This window comes from Bos javanicus, chromosome 13, assembly GCF_032452875.1.
Source record: "Bos javanicus breed banteng chromosome 13, ARS-OSU_banteng_1.0, whole genome shotgun sequence".
Taxonomy (NCBI): domain Eukaryota; kingdom Metazoa; phylum Chordata; class Mammalia; order Artiodactyla; family Bovidae; genus Bos; species Bos javanicus.
The window spans coordinates 30,810,199-30,828,055 of record NC_083880.1 but is presented as its reverse complement, the minus strand read 5'-3'; positions in this window follow the sequence as shown (position 1 = coordinate 30,828,055).

The following is a 17,857-nucleotide window of genomic DNA, read 5'->3' as shown; positions in this document are numbered from 1 at the left end:
GTTCTTTCTTGTGAAATTTAAAGTGAAATATTTGCAGCATGTGTTAAATGGAAAACAAGTCAAAATGTATCTGTACTTAGTTTGAATATTATTTTTTATTTAAAGTTTTTATTTTATACTGGAGTATAGTTGATTAACAATGTTGTGATAGTTTCAGGTGTACAACAAAGTGATTCAGTTTTACGTATACATCTCTCTTCTTTATCATATTCCTTTCCCACTTGGATATTGAGCAGAGTTCCCTGTGCTATAGAGTAGGTCCTTGTTGGTTATCCTTTCTTTAAACATTTTTATGTATTATTATTTTTATTTTATTTTTTTTTGGCATTTTATTTTTTTTATTTTTAAATTTTATTTTATTTTTAAACTTTACAATATTGTATTGGTTTTGCCAAATATCGAAATGAATCCACTACAGGTATACATGTGTTCCCCATCCTGAACCCTCCTCCCTCCTCCCTCCCCATACCATCCTTCTGAGTCGTCCCAGTGCACCAGCCCCAAGCATCCAGTATCGTGCATCACACCTGGACTGGCGACTCATTTCATATATGATATTATACATGTTTCAATGCCATTCTCCCAAATCTTCCCACCCTCTCCCTCTCCCACAGAGTCCATAAGACTGTTCTATACATCAGTGTCTCTTTTGCTGTCTCGTATACAGGGTTATTGTTACCATCTTTCTAAATTCCATATATATGCGTTTGTATACTGTATTGGTGTTTTTCTTTCTGGCTTACTTCACTCTGTATAATTGGCTCCAGTTTAAAATATTTATTTACTTTTTGTTGGTGGTGGGTCTTTGTCGCTGATGTGGGCTTTCTCTAGTTGCGACGAGCAGGGGCTACTCTCTGGTTGCATTGCACAGGCTTCTCACTGCAGTGGCTTCCCTAGTTGCAGAGTACAGGCTCTATACACATGAGGATTAGTAGTTGCAGCAAGTGGGCTCAACAGTTTCAGTTCATGGGCTCTAGAGTGAGGGCTCAGCAGTTGTCATGCATGGGCTTAGCTATTGAGTGACATGTGAAATTTTCCCAGACCAGGGATTGAACCGGTGTCCCCTGCATTGCAAGGCAGATTCTTAACCACTGGACCACCAAGGAAGCCCCTGGTTATCCATTTTAAATGTAGCCATGTGTACATTTCAATCCCCAACTCCTTAACTACTTTGAATATTAACAATGTTCTTTCTCCAGATAGCTGCATGATTCATGGTACTATTTGCGTTTTTACTCAAAAAGTCACATGTGCAGTAAGGCTTTTCCTGGCCACTCAGAAAGAGCAAGACATTCCCTATCATCCTCCCCCTCTTTATCTTCCTTCTGTGGTTTGGTTTCTCTTTAGCAATTTTCTCTTTCTTAAATACTATCAATTTTACTTTTTAAAAAATTTGTATTTTTTTCCTCCATCTCCTCAGGGATCTTGTCTGCTGTATATACTGCTGTAACCACAGTGCCTGGCACCATGCCTTTGGCAGGTGCTCAGTAAACATTCTGGAAAAAAAAAAAAAAGAATTATAAGATAACTTTATAATAAATTTTTGTGAACATATTTTTAATTGCTTTTAATATGTAGTGAGTGTCAAAACTCATTAGTCATTTTATATATGTTTCCCCTATTTAATGTAATTGCCATTAAAAAATCTATATGAGTCAGAGATGAAGGCTGAGATGGGAAGATAAAGAAATCATAATTTAAAACTTTTTAAATGTACCAAGCTAAAGGAAAAGATTTTCTACTCAAATATATTTGTATATCATTTGCCATTTTTAATATATTTACATATACTTCATATTTGATCATTTTCATGGGGGTTTGCTTCCCTGGTGGCTCAGTCTGTGAAGAATCTGCTTGCAGTGCACGAGACCTAGGTTTGATCCCTGGAGAAGGGCATGGCAACCCACTCCAGTATTCTTGCCTAAAGAATCCCATGGATATAGGAGCCTGGTGGGCTAGTCAGTAGGGTCACAGAGTTGGGCACGACTGAAGCGACTTTGCATGCATGCATTCATGGTAGTTTTATCCCTAGTTTTTTAAGGAATCTCCATACTGTCTTCCATAGTGGCTGTACCAATTTATATTCCCACCAGCAGAGCAAGAGAGTTCCCTTTTCTCCACACTCTCTCCAGCACTTGTTGTTTGTGGATTTTTCTCAGAGTGTACTGAATAAGAAAAATCCTGAAAAAGTGCTGTGTGGTCATGGTATGTTTGTTTTTGTTATTTTTTTTTAGTTTCTAAAAAATTTGTTTAATATCAGACTATAGTTGGTTAACAATGTTCTATTAGTTTCAAGTGTTCAGCAAAGTGATTCAGTTATATCCATGCAAGTATCCGTTCTTTCTAAAATTCTTTTTCCATTTAGATTTTTACAGAATATTGTGCTGAGTTTCCTGTTCTATACAGTAGGTCCTTGTTGGTTATCTATTTTAAATATAGTGGTACGTACATGTCAATCCCAAACTCCCAATCTGTCCCTACCCCACTTCAGTCTTCCCCCATGGTAACCGTAAGTTGGTTCTCTAAGTCTGTGAGTGTTTCTATTTTGTAAATAAATTCATTTGTATTGTTTGTTTTTTAAAGTCTAAGAATAAGTGGTATTGTATGATATTCATCTTTCTCTGACTTAGCCTGAAGTTTGTCTAGGTATTTTGAGAAAGTTGTTTCACATCCTGGGCCCCAGGTAGATCTTGAATTAAAATGGATACACTCCAAGGATGTGAAAGAGATACAAATCTGTTGTGTAATTTTAAAAATGCCCCTGTGCAACATTTTCAGTTGAAGGATTGTGTGGTGATGGTTGATTGTCGTTAACTAGACAGTGAGTTTCCTTTCTTTTGGTGGTGGTGGGTGCTCTCCTGATATTTCAGTTGGTAAAGAATCGGCCTGCAATGTAGGAGACCTCAGTTCGATTCCTGGGTCGGGAAGATCTGCTGCAGAAGGGATAGGCTACCCACTCCAGTATTCTCGGGCTTCCCTTGTGGCTCAGCTGATAAAGAATTGACCTGTAATGCAGGAGACCTGGCTTTGATCCCTGGGTTGGGAAGATCCCCTTGAGAAGGAAAAGGCTGCCTACTCCAGTATTCTGGCCCGGAGAATTCCATGAACTGTATAGTCTATGGGGTCGCAAAGAGTTGGACACAATTGAGTGAGTTTCCATGTTCAGTGATATTTATTCATTCAGTTTTTTCTAGTGCTGCTAGAACTTATCTCACAGTTGGTACTCAAAAGTATTTATCCTTCAATTAAAAAATAAATACATTTTTAACTATACATATAACAAGCCATATTTCAATATAAATAAATAATTCTGGAAGATAAAAAAAAAAGAGGGGAAAAAAAGTATTTATGAAAGGAATTCATGATAAAGTCTCAGAGGGAGGCCAGGACAAGTTAGTGTGAGAATGAATTCCGAGGACTCACATACATGGGACCATGTTGTAATAGCTTTGCTGTAAGCTTTGATGATCCACACAGTCAAAGGCTTTGGCATAGTCAATAAAGCAGAAATAGATGTTTTTCTGGAACTCTCTTGCTTTTTCCATGATCCAGCAGATGTTGACAATTTGATCTCTGGTTCCTCTGCCTTTTCTAAAACCAGCTTAAACATCAGGAAGTTCATGGTTCACGTATTGCTGAAGCCTGGCTTGGAGAATTTTGAGCATTACTTTACTAGCATGTGAGATGAGTGCAATTGTGCGGTAGTTTGAGCATTCTTTGGCATTGCCTTTCTTTGGGATTGGAATGAAAACTGACCTCTTCCAGTCCTGTGGCCACTGCTGAGTTTTCCAAATTTGCTGGCATATTGAGTGCAGCACTTTCACAACATCATCTTTCAGGATTTGAAATAGCTCAACTGGAATTCCATCACCCCCACTACCTTTGTTTGTAGTGATGCTTCCTAAGCCCATTTGACTTCACATTCCAGGATATCTGGCTCTAGATGAGTGATCACACCATCGTGATTATCTGGGTCGTGAAGATCTTTTTTGTACAGTTCTTCTGTGTATTCTTGCCACCTCTTCTTAATATCTTCTGCTTCTGTTAGGTCCATACCATTTCTGTCCTTTATCGAGCCCATCTTTGCATGAAATGTTCCCTTGGTATCTCTAATTTTCTTGAAGAGATCTCTAGTCTTTCCCATTCTGTTGTTTTCCTCTATTTCTTTGCATTGATCGCTGAGGAAGGCTTTCTTATCTCTCCTTGCTATTCTTTGGAACTCTGCATTCAGATGTTTATATCTTTCCTTTTCTCCTTTGCTTTTCGCTTCTTTTCTTTTCACAGCTATTTGTAAGGCCTCCCCAGACAGCCATTTTGCTCTTTTGCATTTCTTTTCCATGGAGATGGTCTTGATCCCTGTCTCCTGTACAATGTCATGAACCTCATTCCATAGTTCATCAGGTACTCTATATATCAGATCTAGGCCCTTAAATCTATTTCTCACTTCCACTGTATAATCATAAGGGATTTGATTTAGGTCATACCTGAATGGTCTAGTAGTTTTCCCTACTTTCTTCAATTTAAGTCTGAATTTGGCAATAAGGAGTTCGTGATCTGAGCCACAATCAGCTCCTGGTCTTGTTTTTGTTGATTGTATAGAGAAATCTGTATGCAGGTCAGGAAGCAACATTTAGAACTGGACATGGAACAACAGACTGATTCCAAATAGGAAAAGGAGTACGTCAAGGCTGTATATTGTCACCCTGCTTATTTAAATTATATGCAGCGGACATCATGAGAAACGCTGGACTGAAAGAAACACAAGCTGGAATCAAGATTGCCGGGAGAAATATCAATGACCTCAGATATGCAGATGACACCACCCTTATGGCAGAAAGTGAAGAGGAACTCAAAAACCTCTTGATTAAATTGAAAGAGGAGAGTGAAAAAGTTGGCTTAAAGCTCAACATTCAGAAAACGAAGATCATGGCATCCGGTCCCATCACTTTATGGGAAATAGATGGGGAAACAGTGGAAACAGTGTCAGACTTTATTTTTCTGGGCTCCAAAATCACTGCAGATGGTGACTGCAGCCATGAAATTAAAAGACGCTTACTCCTTGGAAGCAAAGTTATGACCAACCTAGATAGCATATTCCAAAGCAGAGACATTACTTTGCCAACAAAGGTCCGTCTAGTCAAGGCTATGGTTTTTCCTGTGGTCATGTATGGATGTGAGAGTTGGACTGTGAAGAAGGCTGAGCGCCGAAGAATTAATGCTTTTGAGCTGTGGTGTTGGAGAAGACTCTTGAGAGTCCCTTGGACTGCAGGGAGATCCAACCAGTCCATTCTGAAGGAGATCAGCCCTGGGATTTCTTTGGAAGGAATGATGCTAAAGCTGAAATTCCAGTACTTTGGGTACCTCATGCGAAGAGTTGACTCATTGGAAAAGACTCTGATGCTGGGAGGGATTGGGGGCAGGAGGAGAAGGGGACGACAGAGGATGAGATGGCTGGATGGTATCACTGACTCGATGGATGTGTCTGAGTGAACTCCGGGAGTTGGTGATGGACAGGGAGGCCTGGCGTGCTGCGATTCATGGGGTCGCAAACGATACGACTGAGCGACTAAACTGAGCTGAAGTGGTGCTTATTCATGGTAGAAATACAGCTGGGATAAATGTGAACAGAAGTAAAATGGAAAATGAACAGAAATTGAATACAACGTGGACAGAAATGGAGTGGTTCTTTTTTGGTTCATGAAAATATACAAGTGGTACTGATCTCATGGAAAAAAGTGATTATAATTATAATTGTCTTACATCATTGTAGTTACACAGATGAGGGTCAAACCATGACTTACTTACTGGGTCCATTTTACTTTTTTTACCTGCCCAGGACACAACTCATATTCTTCTTTTTTTAAATCGAGCTACAATTTTATTTTTTTAATTTTTATTTTATATTGGAATGTAGTTGATTAACAATGTTGTGTTAATTTCATGTGTACAGCAGAGAACATTGACACTCTTGCATCTTTCTGAGAACACCTGTGTTAGGGAGATTTTGAGCAGTTGTAACACGGGTCACTGGTCAGTCTTGAAAGAAGAAAGGTGGTTATCAGGCTCCAATCACTATTTCCCCGGTCTGTGTTGGTCAGCTGAAGCCCCTGTGTCTTGAAGCTGTCCATGTACCTCCGGCCTCTTCCTGTGCTCCCATTGTAAGGTTATATTCTAATTGAAGGGATATAATAATTTTGAGATTTCATGGTATCAGCAGAGGACTATATAGATAATAACTATACTAGTTATTTTCCTACTGAGTCTGTCTTTTGACAAGATTTCTGTCTCAACCTTTAGCATACGCCTGTTTTCTGCTCTCAACTGGACAGGCTAAGATTAAAGGGCATTTACCCTGATGTTAAAAAACAAATCGTCAGCCCTGGTTACCTTCTTTGTGTAAATATCTTGCGTGCACAATGCCTCTCTTCCCAAGTCTCCAGGAGCACTGTGAGGAGGTAATTAAAGCGGTCTGTTTTTCCAGCACGTTCTGTCTGTTTTTTCTTTTCATTATTAGATGCGATGACACATTTGCCTGTGTGGCTTCCCACAGATGGCATAGAAATTTTGCGATCAAATGGTAAGAGTAAACCAACTGTCGTTTCAGATCACAGCTTTCCGTGTTGCTCCCCATGTGTAGGAATCTCGCTTTAATAAAATGCTCCCTTCTTTTTAAAGTGGTATCACCTGGCACGCAGAAGACCGTGGAATAAAGTGGGCAAAGTCTGAAAAGGCATCAGAAAATGTAAATGACTGCCTCGTCGTATGCCCTGTGTTTTTACTCTGATACAAGAGAGACTTAATTAAAATAATTTCTGCACCAAAAAGTTGATGATTAAAAAAAAATTACTATTAACTGTGTTTACAAGGGAGGTAGAAATGATGAAGAATTTGGATTTTTCTGGTATTTTTGTGACTTGATAAATGTTGTGAAGCATTTTTTGATAATCTTTACATTTGATTCTAAATTTATTTATATCATTTTTTTTTCTTTTTATTTTTTTTTTACTTTACAATATTGTATTGGTTTTGCCATACATCAACATGCATCCGCCACGGGTGTACACGTGTTCCTCATCCTGAACGCCCCTCCCACCTCCCTCCCCATACCATCCCTCTGGGTCATCCCAGTGCACCATCCCCAAGCTTCCTGTATTCTGCATCGAACCTGGACTGGCGATTCATTTCTTATATGATATTATACGTTTCAATGCCATTCTCCCATATCATACCCTCTCTCTCCCACAGAGTCCAAAAGACTGTTCTATACATCTGTGTCTCTTTTGCTGTCTCTCATACAGGGTTGTCGTTACCATCTTTCTAAATTCCATATATATGCATTAGTATACTGTATTGGTGTTTTTCTTTCTGGCTTACTTCGCTCTGTATAATATATCATCAGTAGGCATTTGTGTCGCTAAGTCCTTCTCCAGGGGATCTCTTGGACTCAGGGTTTAAACCCGTGTCTTTTATGTCTCCTGCATTGGCAAGCGGGTTCTTTACCGCTAGCGCCAATTGGGAAGCCTTTCTGATATACTCACTTGACAATGAATAAATAAATGAAAAAGAAAATGTAGCAATGCAAGTGAAATGGCTGGATCATAAGAAATGCTATTGGTTTTGATTGATTCTTGGAGTACAATATGCTCTTGAATTTTTACTGTTCCCTATGTATTTGAATTTAGATGTTGTATTTGTTGTAATATTTCTGCCTAATTTACCATAAGCACTGATTTTAATAAGAGCATTTGCAATGATAATTAGCTAAAAATACTTCACATGTAGGCAAATAGTTCATTATCTTGAGATCACATAGCCTAGATGTAGCATTTACTGAGTCTGTTTCTTACGTTAGTGTCACTGTTTTCAGTATACAGTCACCGAACATTTCCAAGTCATTTATGGCTCACTATCATAGGGATTGGGATGAACATTCTGGCTCGTTTTGTTTCATTTTGGTGGTGTTTTTAGTTTAAAATACTTAATGGTTGCATGAAACAATTTCTGTGGAAGAGATACTTTTTAATAAACACAATGGCATAAGAATAGATATATAGATCCATGGAATAGAATTGAGTCAAGAAACAAACTCTTATCTTTAAAATCAATTAATTTCTAAGAAGGGTGTCAGGACAAATTCAATGGGAAGATGAGTAGTCTTTTTAGAAAATGGTCCTGGGATAACTAGATATTCATTCACATATAAGAGAATGAAGTTGGACTCTTACGTCATATCCTTTACCAAAATTAATTACTAATGATCAAACACTAAAATATGATAGTTCAAACTACAAAAACTTTTTGAAAGTAGGCGTATATCTTCATGATCTTGTTTTTGGCAATGGTTTCTCCAGGTGACACCAAAAGCACAAGAACAAAAGAGAAACAGATTACATTTGACTTCATCAAAGTTGAAAACCTTTGTGCTTTAAAGGACACTATCATAAAAGTGAAAGAACAGTCCACAGAATGAAAGACAATGCTTGTAAGTTATAAATCTAATTAGGGACTTGTATCTAGAATGTATAAAAAAGCTCATGACAATAACAAGACAAATGACCTCTTTTTAAAATAAGGCAAATTTCTGAATGGATATGGTCAGTAAGCACATGGGGAAAATGGACATCATTACCCATTAGGGAATGTAAATCATAGCTACGGTGAGATACTAGAATAGGTATAATCAGAACCATAACAGAGCTTCCCTGGTGGCTCAGTGGTAAAGAATCTGCCTGCTAATGCAGGAGGCATGGGTTCGATCCCTGGTCTGGGAAGATTCCACATACCAAGGGGCAACTAAGCTTATGCATCCTGACTACTGAAGTCCATGTGCTCTAGAGCCCATGCTCTGCAATAAGAGAAGCCACTGCAATGAGAAGCCTGCACAGTGCAAAGAAGAGTAGACCCCACTAACAGCAGCTAGAGAAAAGCCCACGCAGCGATAAAAACCCAGCACAGCCATAAATAAATAAATAAAACTATTTCTTAAAAGACAGATAATATTAATAAGTTTTCATGAGAAAGTGGAACTTCTGAACATCATTGAGAATATAAAATGATGCAGACACTTTGGAAAACAGTCTGACAGTTCATTGACATGTTAAGCATAGATTGGAGAAAGCAATGGCACCCCACTCCAGTACTCTTGCCTGGAAAATCCCATGAGCGGAGGAGCCTGGTGGGCTGCAGTCCATGAGGTCGCTGAGGGTCGGACACGACTGAGCGACTTCACTTTCACTTTTCACTTTCATGCATTGGAGAAGGAAATGGCAACCCACTCCAGTGTTCTTGCCTGGAGAATCCCAGGGACAGAGGAGCCTGGTGGGCTGCCGTCTATGGGGACACACAGAGTCAGACATGACTGAAGCGACTTAGCAGCAGCAGCAGTAGCAGACATATATACAATAGGATGTATAAAATAGATAATTAATGAGAACCTACTATATAGTACAAGGAACTCTACTCAGTGCCCTGTGGTGACCTAAATGGGAAGGAAGTCCAAGAAAGAGTGGTTATACATATACATATAGTTGAATCACTTTGCTGTACAACAGAAACATTGTAAAACAACTATGTTTCAATAAAAATTAAAAAAACACTTATCATATAATCCAGCAATTTCACTCCTGGTTATATGGCCAATACAAGTAAAAACAAATGTCCACATTTAAGACTTGCACATGAATATTTCTATAAAGATTGTTCATACAGCTCAAAAAATAAACTCAAACTCAGTCCATCTACTGATTAATAAATAAATGAAATGTGGCTTATCCATAGAATGGAATACAGTTGATCCCTGATAAATATAGATTTGAATTGCAGGGCTCCACATATACATGGATATTTTTCAATAGTAAATACTTCTTTACTATAGGATCAATGATTGGTTGAACTCACTGATGCAGAGAAACCATAGATATGGAGGGTTAACTAAAAATAACACTCACATTAACTCTGCCTTGTTCGAGGGTCAATTATATTAGTTAGCAATGAAAAGAGATGGAGTACTAATATATCCTACAGCATTGAAGAACCTTAAAAACTTTATGGTAAGTGAAATAAGGCAGTCATAAAATACCACATCTTACATGACTGCATTTCTGTAAAATGCCCATAACAGTTCAAATTTATAGGCAGAAAATAGGTTAATGGTTGCCTTGGGCTTGAGGGATTAGGGAGTGACTGTCAATGGTTTGTGTTTTCTTTTGAGGTAGTGAGATCCTCTAAACTTAATTGTGGTGATGGCTGCACAATTTTGTCCATATGTCTAGACTGTTGAGTTATACTCTTTAATGAGTGTACAATATGTGAATTATATTTCAATAAAGTTGCTATAGAACGAACAAGTACATACACAAACTATGAGGAAAATAGGAAATGTATCTGAAATACTTTTAAAATTCAGAATTGGCATACTGAAGAATAAAACTCTAGAAACAATGTCTCTAGCAAGACATATACAATGAAATTTAAAATTGAAGAAAATCTAGATAACTTGAAGAAGAAATCTATTTTGAATTGTTATTAACTGTCTAATGGCTCCATTTTACCCTGTGCATATTTATTCACTCAAAATATATGCTGGAAAGCTTTTCCATCGCACAGAATGATCAGAAATACCCTTTTGAAAATTCTTCACGTGACTTTTTGCATATATAGTCATTTTATCCTTTTATAAAATTATAGTTAATGAACAGTGTGTTAATTTCTGCTATAAAATAAAGAGATTCAGTTATACACATATAAACATTTTTTTCATATTCTTTTCCACTATGGTTTATCACAAGATACTGAATATAGTGCCCTGTGCTATACAGTAGGATCTTGTTTCCATTCTGCATGCAGTAACTTACATCTGCTAACTTCAACCTCCCTCTCCATCCTTCCCCCAAAACCCTCACACTTGGCAACCACAAGTCTAATCTCTATGTCCTATTCATGTGATTATTAAAGTCTGATCTGTTAAGACTAGTTTCCTTTCAAAGAACCTCTGCTGTTCATCTGAATATATAGACTGTATTAATGATGGAATTCATTAAGAACTGTAATGTCGTTTTTGGCTATTTGAAAGCTAACCATACAGCATTGTGATCCAGAAGGGTGAAGCATTTTGAAGGAGGCTCAAAGTCATAGTTCAGACTTACAAGCTTTTGTTGCTTGGACATTAAGTTCATCTCTATCTCTAGTAGGCAGATATGGAGATTGAAAAATGGAGGTATGGGTGTATTTCAAGTTCATCCTCTGATAGAAAAAATTCTTGGTGAAAAAAGCTCAGTGAAATAATTTCAATAGGATGACAGCATACTATGGTTCCTATTTTGTGCAGTTTATAAAGAAAAGAGTTGCAAAGAAATAGGCTAACTCAAAGGAGATCATGAAAAATGTATAATTGAATTCGAATATAGGGCTTTGGGAGAAATATTAAAGAAAATACAATTATCTAGACTGTAGGAGAATTGTATTTAGCTCCCAAAGCAGTAAACATCCTGGTTCATGTGCCTTCAAAAGCATTGTGAAGCAGCAACACCAAGACATTTTCGGAAACAGAAAGTCCTTGGTTTTGTCATATGACTGGGTTAGTACTAGTAGTAGAGTCAGTACTTACTAAGTTACCTCACTCTCAATATTGAATGTCCTGTGTACATAGAAGATCTTTTTCTTAAACTCTCCCTTCCCAGGAACTTTCCTGACAGTCTAGGGGTTAAAACTTTTGCTTTCTAACACAGGAGATGTGGGTTCAATCCCTGGTTGGGGAGCTAAGATCCCACATGCCTCGAGCTCAAAAAACCAAAACATAAAACAGAGACAATATTGTAACAAATTCAATAAAGGCTTTAGAAATGGTCCACACCCGGGAAAAATCTTATTAAAAAAAAAAAAAAAAGCAGCAGCTATCCTTTTCCTTCAGCAAGGCTGTGGATGGATGGACCCACTGTTGACACAGTCTAGTCTTCGCAGGGCTGAGCAAAACTTGGGTCTTTTCCAGTTTTATATCCTGAAGTTCATCTTGATCCCAGCCTCCAGTTCAGCCTGAGGTGAACTGGCCTTGGATTTACACTCATTCCGTTCTCTTCTTGATAGAATGGTTTCAGAGCCATGCTTGCTTTCACGAGTTAGGGATCTGTACCAGAAAGAAGACTTCTGACTTGCAGAGTTGGTAGTTTTGTATATTTTAACATACAAAATCATGGAATCCTTAAAGATGACCTTCTCCTAACCTTCAACATCTGTGATTGTTTACTTTCCACCAAAAAAGAGACATTGCAGATGTGATTAAGTTAAAAACCTTGAAAAGAATAGATTACCTTGGATCATTTAGGTGGAGCAGGTGGTATCACAAGGGTTCTTAGAGCACTGTCAGCATCAGGGAGAGAGATTTGAAGATACTGTGTTGTTGGCTTTGAAAATGTTGGAAAAAGCTATGAGACAAGAATGCAGGCAGCCTCTTGAAGCTGGAAAAGAGAAAGAAATGTATTCCATTCCATTCCAAATGTATTCTCTGCTTGTATTTGTCTGCTTAGGTTGCCATAACAAAACACCACAGTTTTGTTTGTCTTAAATGAAAGAGTATTTCTCACATTTTGGAGGCTACAAGTTCAAGTTCAAGGGGATGGCAGAGTTTGTTTCTACTGAGGTCTGTCTGTCTTCTTGGCTTGTAGTTGGCAAATTTCTCACGTTGTCCTTGCAAGAACTTTCCTTCGTTCATGTGTGGTGCCTCTTCCTCTTCTTATAAAGTCACCAGACCTATCAGATGAGGGCCCCATCCTTGTGGCCCTGTTTAACCTTAATTACTTTCCAAGAATCTGTATCTCCAAATACAGTCACATGGTAGGGTGTGGGTTTAGGGCTTCAACATAAGAATTTGCAGGTGAACAGAAATCAGTGGGTAACATCCCTACAGTTATCAGAAGGAGTTCAGCCCTGCTGACAACTTGACTTCATCACAGTGAGACTTTTGGCAGTGTAATTATAAGATAATAAATTTATGGTGTTCTAATTTTGAGGTCATTGGTTACAGCTACAGTAGGAAAATGAACACAACCTTTTCATCAATCTTAAAGCCTGTTTTCTTTCTTTGTGGCAGATTCATCATTATTAATGTGGTGACATAATACATGCCCACATGAACTAAAGAATAGATGCTAGACCCAGCTGCCCTACCCGCTCTGTCGTGTGAATGCTTATGTATTTCCACACACAAATACACACACTGGCCACTACAGATTCCTACTATAAGATGGCTCAGGAAGTTTTACATGCCAACATTCACTTCAGATTTTTGTTAACTCTCCTAAGTTTGAAGGAGAATACAAGCAGCTCCTTCTTTTGTGAGGAACTGAATATTTAGGATGCATTTCTGATAAACAGGTGATGACTCCATAATTCAGGTGGAAAGTGAAAGTGTTAGTCACTCACTCATGTCTAACTCTTTGCAACCCCATAGACTGTAGCTCGCCAGGTGGGGACCTTCACAGTTGCCCCTATTGGCTTTTTCATTGAACTCTAGGCTTAGAAGATACTTTTTAAATTTAATTTTTAATTAGAGAACAATTATAGAAGATTTTGACTTGGTTGGGTTCCAACTTGGTTTGACTATCTGGTTGGGCCTTTAGAGTAGCAGGGATGCAGTAGCTCAGTGTCAAGGTCAAGGATATCTGGAAATTTTCAAATGGGCTCCTTCTCCACAGAGACAAAATGCTTTGTCACTCTTGAGCGACAGCAGGAAGCAGTGTCCAAATGAAAGGAATGGAAGTAGATTGAATGAGAGCTCCTTTGTGACAAAAAGATAGAGAACTCTTTTTAAAAGACTTATTAATGGTTTCTAGGTGTATATTTGGTTAATGGAACCCTGAGAAGAACAGTAAATCTGTTTGATATGGATTCTTTAGCTACTTTGGTGGAAATATGGAAGAATTTGGTGGAAGATATACGAAGATCATGGCATCCGGTCCCACCACTTCATGGGAAATAGATGGGGAAACAGTGGAAACAGTGTCAGACTTTATTTTTCTGGGCTCCAAAATCACTGCAGATGGTGACTGCAGCCATGAAATTAGAAGATGCTTACTCCTTGGAAGGAAAGTTATGACCAACCTAGACAGCATATTCCAAAGTAGAGACATTACTTTGCCAACAAAGGTCAGTCTAGTCAAGGCTATGGTTTTTCCAGTGATCATGTATGGATGTGAGAGATGGACTGTGAAGAAGGCTGAGCGCCGAAGAATTAATGCTTTTGAACTGTGGTGTTGGAGAAGGCTCTTGAGAGTCCCTTGGACTGCAAGGAGATCCAACCAGTCCATTCTGAAGGAGATTGGTCCTGGGTGTTCTTTGGAAGGACTGATGCTAAAGTTGAAACTCCAATATTTTGGCCACCTCATGTGAAGAGTTGACTCATTGGAAAAGACTCTGGTGCTGGGAGGGATTGGGGGCAGGAGGAAAAGGGAACGACAGAGGATGAGATGGCTGGATGGCATCACTGACTCGATGGACATGAGTTTGAGTGAACTCCGGGAGATGGTGATGGACAGGGAGGCCTGGCTTGCTGCAATTCATGGGGTCGCAAAGAGTTGGACACGATTGAGTGACTGAACTGAACTGATAGAGGAGTCAGGCAGTTTTGCCTTGAATCCCAAGAGAATACCTTGTGGAATCCTCTTAGAAAAACATGGTCTCTGGTCTGTCCTACATAGGGTATTCTGTAATCAAAAGGTTCCAAAAATACTGAATATAATGGTAAGGTGCTTGGCAGTATTCTCACTAATAGGGAATTTTAGGTATTATGGGATTCTCAACACAATTTTCCAAAAGAGCCCAATTCAGCCACTTCACCAGAATTCCACCCCTTGATATTGTAAAATAATGATAGCATCCATAATTCAAGTTTCGCCCAAAGGAGTTTTTATGTGGGGGTGAGGGAGAGTTCCATGATTTTATGACTTAGTTGCTCAGGGTGTGATTTTTTAAAAATAATTGTATTTATTTATTTATTTTTATCTGAGTTCGGTCTTCATTGCTGCTTCGGGCATTCTCTAGTTGTGATGAGCAGTGGCTGCTCTACGTTGCACTGTGCAGGCTTCTCATTGCAGTGGCTTCTGTTGTTGCAGAGCATGGGGTCTAGAGCACAGGCTCAGTGCTTGTGGCACCCAGGCTTTGTTTTCTTCCACATGTGGGATCTTCCTGGACCAAGGATTGAGCCAGTGTCTCCTGCATTGGCAGGTGGATTCTTTACTGCTGAGCCACTAGGAAAGCCCTCAGGGTGTGATTTAATTCTATTTCCTGTTTTTTAAATTAATTTTTATTGGAATATAGTTGCTTTACAATGTCATATTTATTTCTAGTGTACAGCAGAGTGAATCAGTTTTGTATATATATACACACACACATACATCCACTCCCTTTTGAATTTCCTTCCCATTTAAGTCACCACAGGGCATTGAGTAGAGTTCCCTGTGCTATATAGATTCTTATTAGTTATTTATTTTACGCATAGTATCAAATAAGAAAAGGAGTAAGTCAAGGCTGTATATTGTCACCCTGCTTATTTAACTTATATGCAGAGTACATCATGAGAAATGCTAGGCTGGAGGAAGCACAAGCTGGAATCAAGAATGCTGGGGGAAATATCAATAACCTCAGATATGCAGATGACACCACCCTTATGGCAGAAAGTGAAGAAGAACTAAAGAGGCTCTTGATGAAAGTGAAAGAGGAGAGTGAAAAAGTTGGCTTAAAGCTCAACATTCAGAAAACGAAGATCATGGCATCCGGTCCCATCACTTCATGGGAAATAGATGGGGAAACAGTGGAAACAGTGGTTGACTATTTTCTTGGGCTCCAAAATCACTGCCGATGGTGATTGCAGCCATGAAATTAAAAGATGCTTACTCTTTGGAAGGAAAGTTATGAACAACCTAAACAGCATATTAAAAAGCAGAGACATTCTTTTGCCAACAAAGGTCCGTCTAGTCAAGGCTGTGGTTTTCCCAGTGGTCATATATGGATGTGAGAGTTGTACTGTAAAGAAAGCCGAGCACTAAAGAATTGATGCTTTTAAACTGTGGTATTGGAGAAGACTCTTGAGAGTCCCTTGGACTTCAAGGAGATCCAACCAGTCCATCCTAAAGGAGATCAGTCCTGGGTGTTCATTGGAAGGACTGATGTTGGAGCTGAAACTCCAATACTTTGGCTACCTGATGTGAAGAGCTGACTCATTGGAAAAGACCCTGATGCTGGGAAAGATTGAGGGCAGGAAGAGAAAGGGACGACAGAGGATGAGATGGTTAGATGGCATCACTGACTCAATGGACATGAGTCTGGGTGAACTCCAGGAGTTGGTGATGGACACTGAGGCCTGGCGTGCTGTGGTTCATGGGGTCGCAAAGAGTCAGACATGACTGAGCAACTAGACTGAACTGATAAGTAGTGTATATATGTCAATCCCAATCTCCTAGTTCCTCCCACCACTGTTTTCTCCCTTAGTATCCATATGTTTGTTCTGTACATCTGTGTCTCTATTTCTGCTTTGCAAATGATATTATCTAGACCATTTTTTTTCTAGATTCAACATATATGCATTAATGTATTTGTTTTGCTGTTTCTGACTTACTTAATTTACTTTCTGGCGTACTTCAGAGAGTATGACACTCTTTGAAGAAGCTGTGGTACATATACACAATGGAATATTACATTATTCAGTCTTAATAAAGAACAAAATTGATTCATTGATAGAGATGAATGGATCATCTATTGATTTTTATTTTGGTTATTTCTTATGGGATCCCAGGAGAACTTCCTTTTAATACAAGTCAATAGAGCCTTCTTTGAAGTTACCCACCACCCATAATGCTCCGAATCTAATCTCAAATGTCATTGCTTACATGATGGCATTGGTTCATTTTACTGCACCATGAAACTCAAGGAAAAAATTACTTATAAAATCACAGAAAATATTTTCTTTTTCTTTAAAAAGTTTAGAATGTTATTTTTAAAAATGCTTCTATTTTTAGTAATAATTCATTTTTAATGAGAAAACATCAACTTCTCTCTTAAACTCCCACAGATTAAAATTGTTATAGAATTTTAGTCCATTTTAACTATGGTCCACCATAATTTATGCTCAGAGGAATATTTAATAGGGAGAATTTCACTGTATAAACCCTAATCTCTCTCTGTTTCTCTCTGTTTGCAAGCTTGATTGACAGTTACTCAAACCCCCTATTTTTTGACCATTTGGAAAATAACAAAGTATGATACTTGATATGGCAGTTATAAGCATTTAGTTTTTTCATTCCTTTAACTGGAATGACATAACTAGGAAGTAACTTTTAGGTTTCATATAGGTTGTGTATTACAAGAGATGTTGCATCATACTTACATAGTGAAAAACAGTCCTGCATAGTAAAGGCAGGTTGAGTAAGGACTATGTCACCATGAACTCAGAGGGAACACAAGGACATGACTGAATTAAACAGTTTCCAAATGCACAGTTAGTTTAAAAGTTTTTATTTGTATTTTATTTTTCATGTTGCCTGAACATGTGCCACGAACACTTACTTTCCCCTTGGGTAGTGGACCTTCATATTGTCTCTTTCAAAGGTGTTGAGAGTCAGAGGAGGGGGAGACATTGTTTAGTTAAGGCCCCCTAATTTACTGCAAGTGAGGCCTTTAAAGTAGTCTTCTGGAAATACAGTGTTATTTATTCTGTGGCCTCTTTTTTCCCTTTATTTATTTATTTTTTTTCCTATCACTCTTTAACTTCTGACTCTGCACTGGAGAAACATGGGAGCATTTCCTCAGTATAACCTCTCATAACAATTTAAAATACATTTTCCCAGTTTCATTGAGCTACAATTGACAT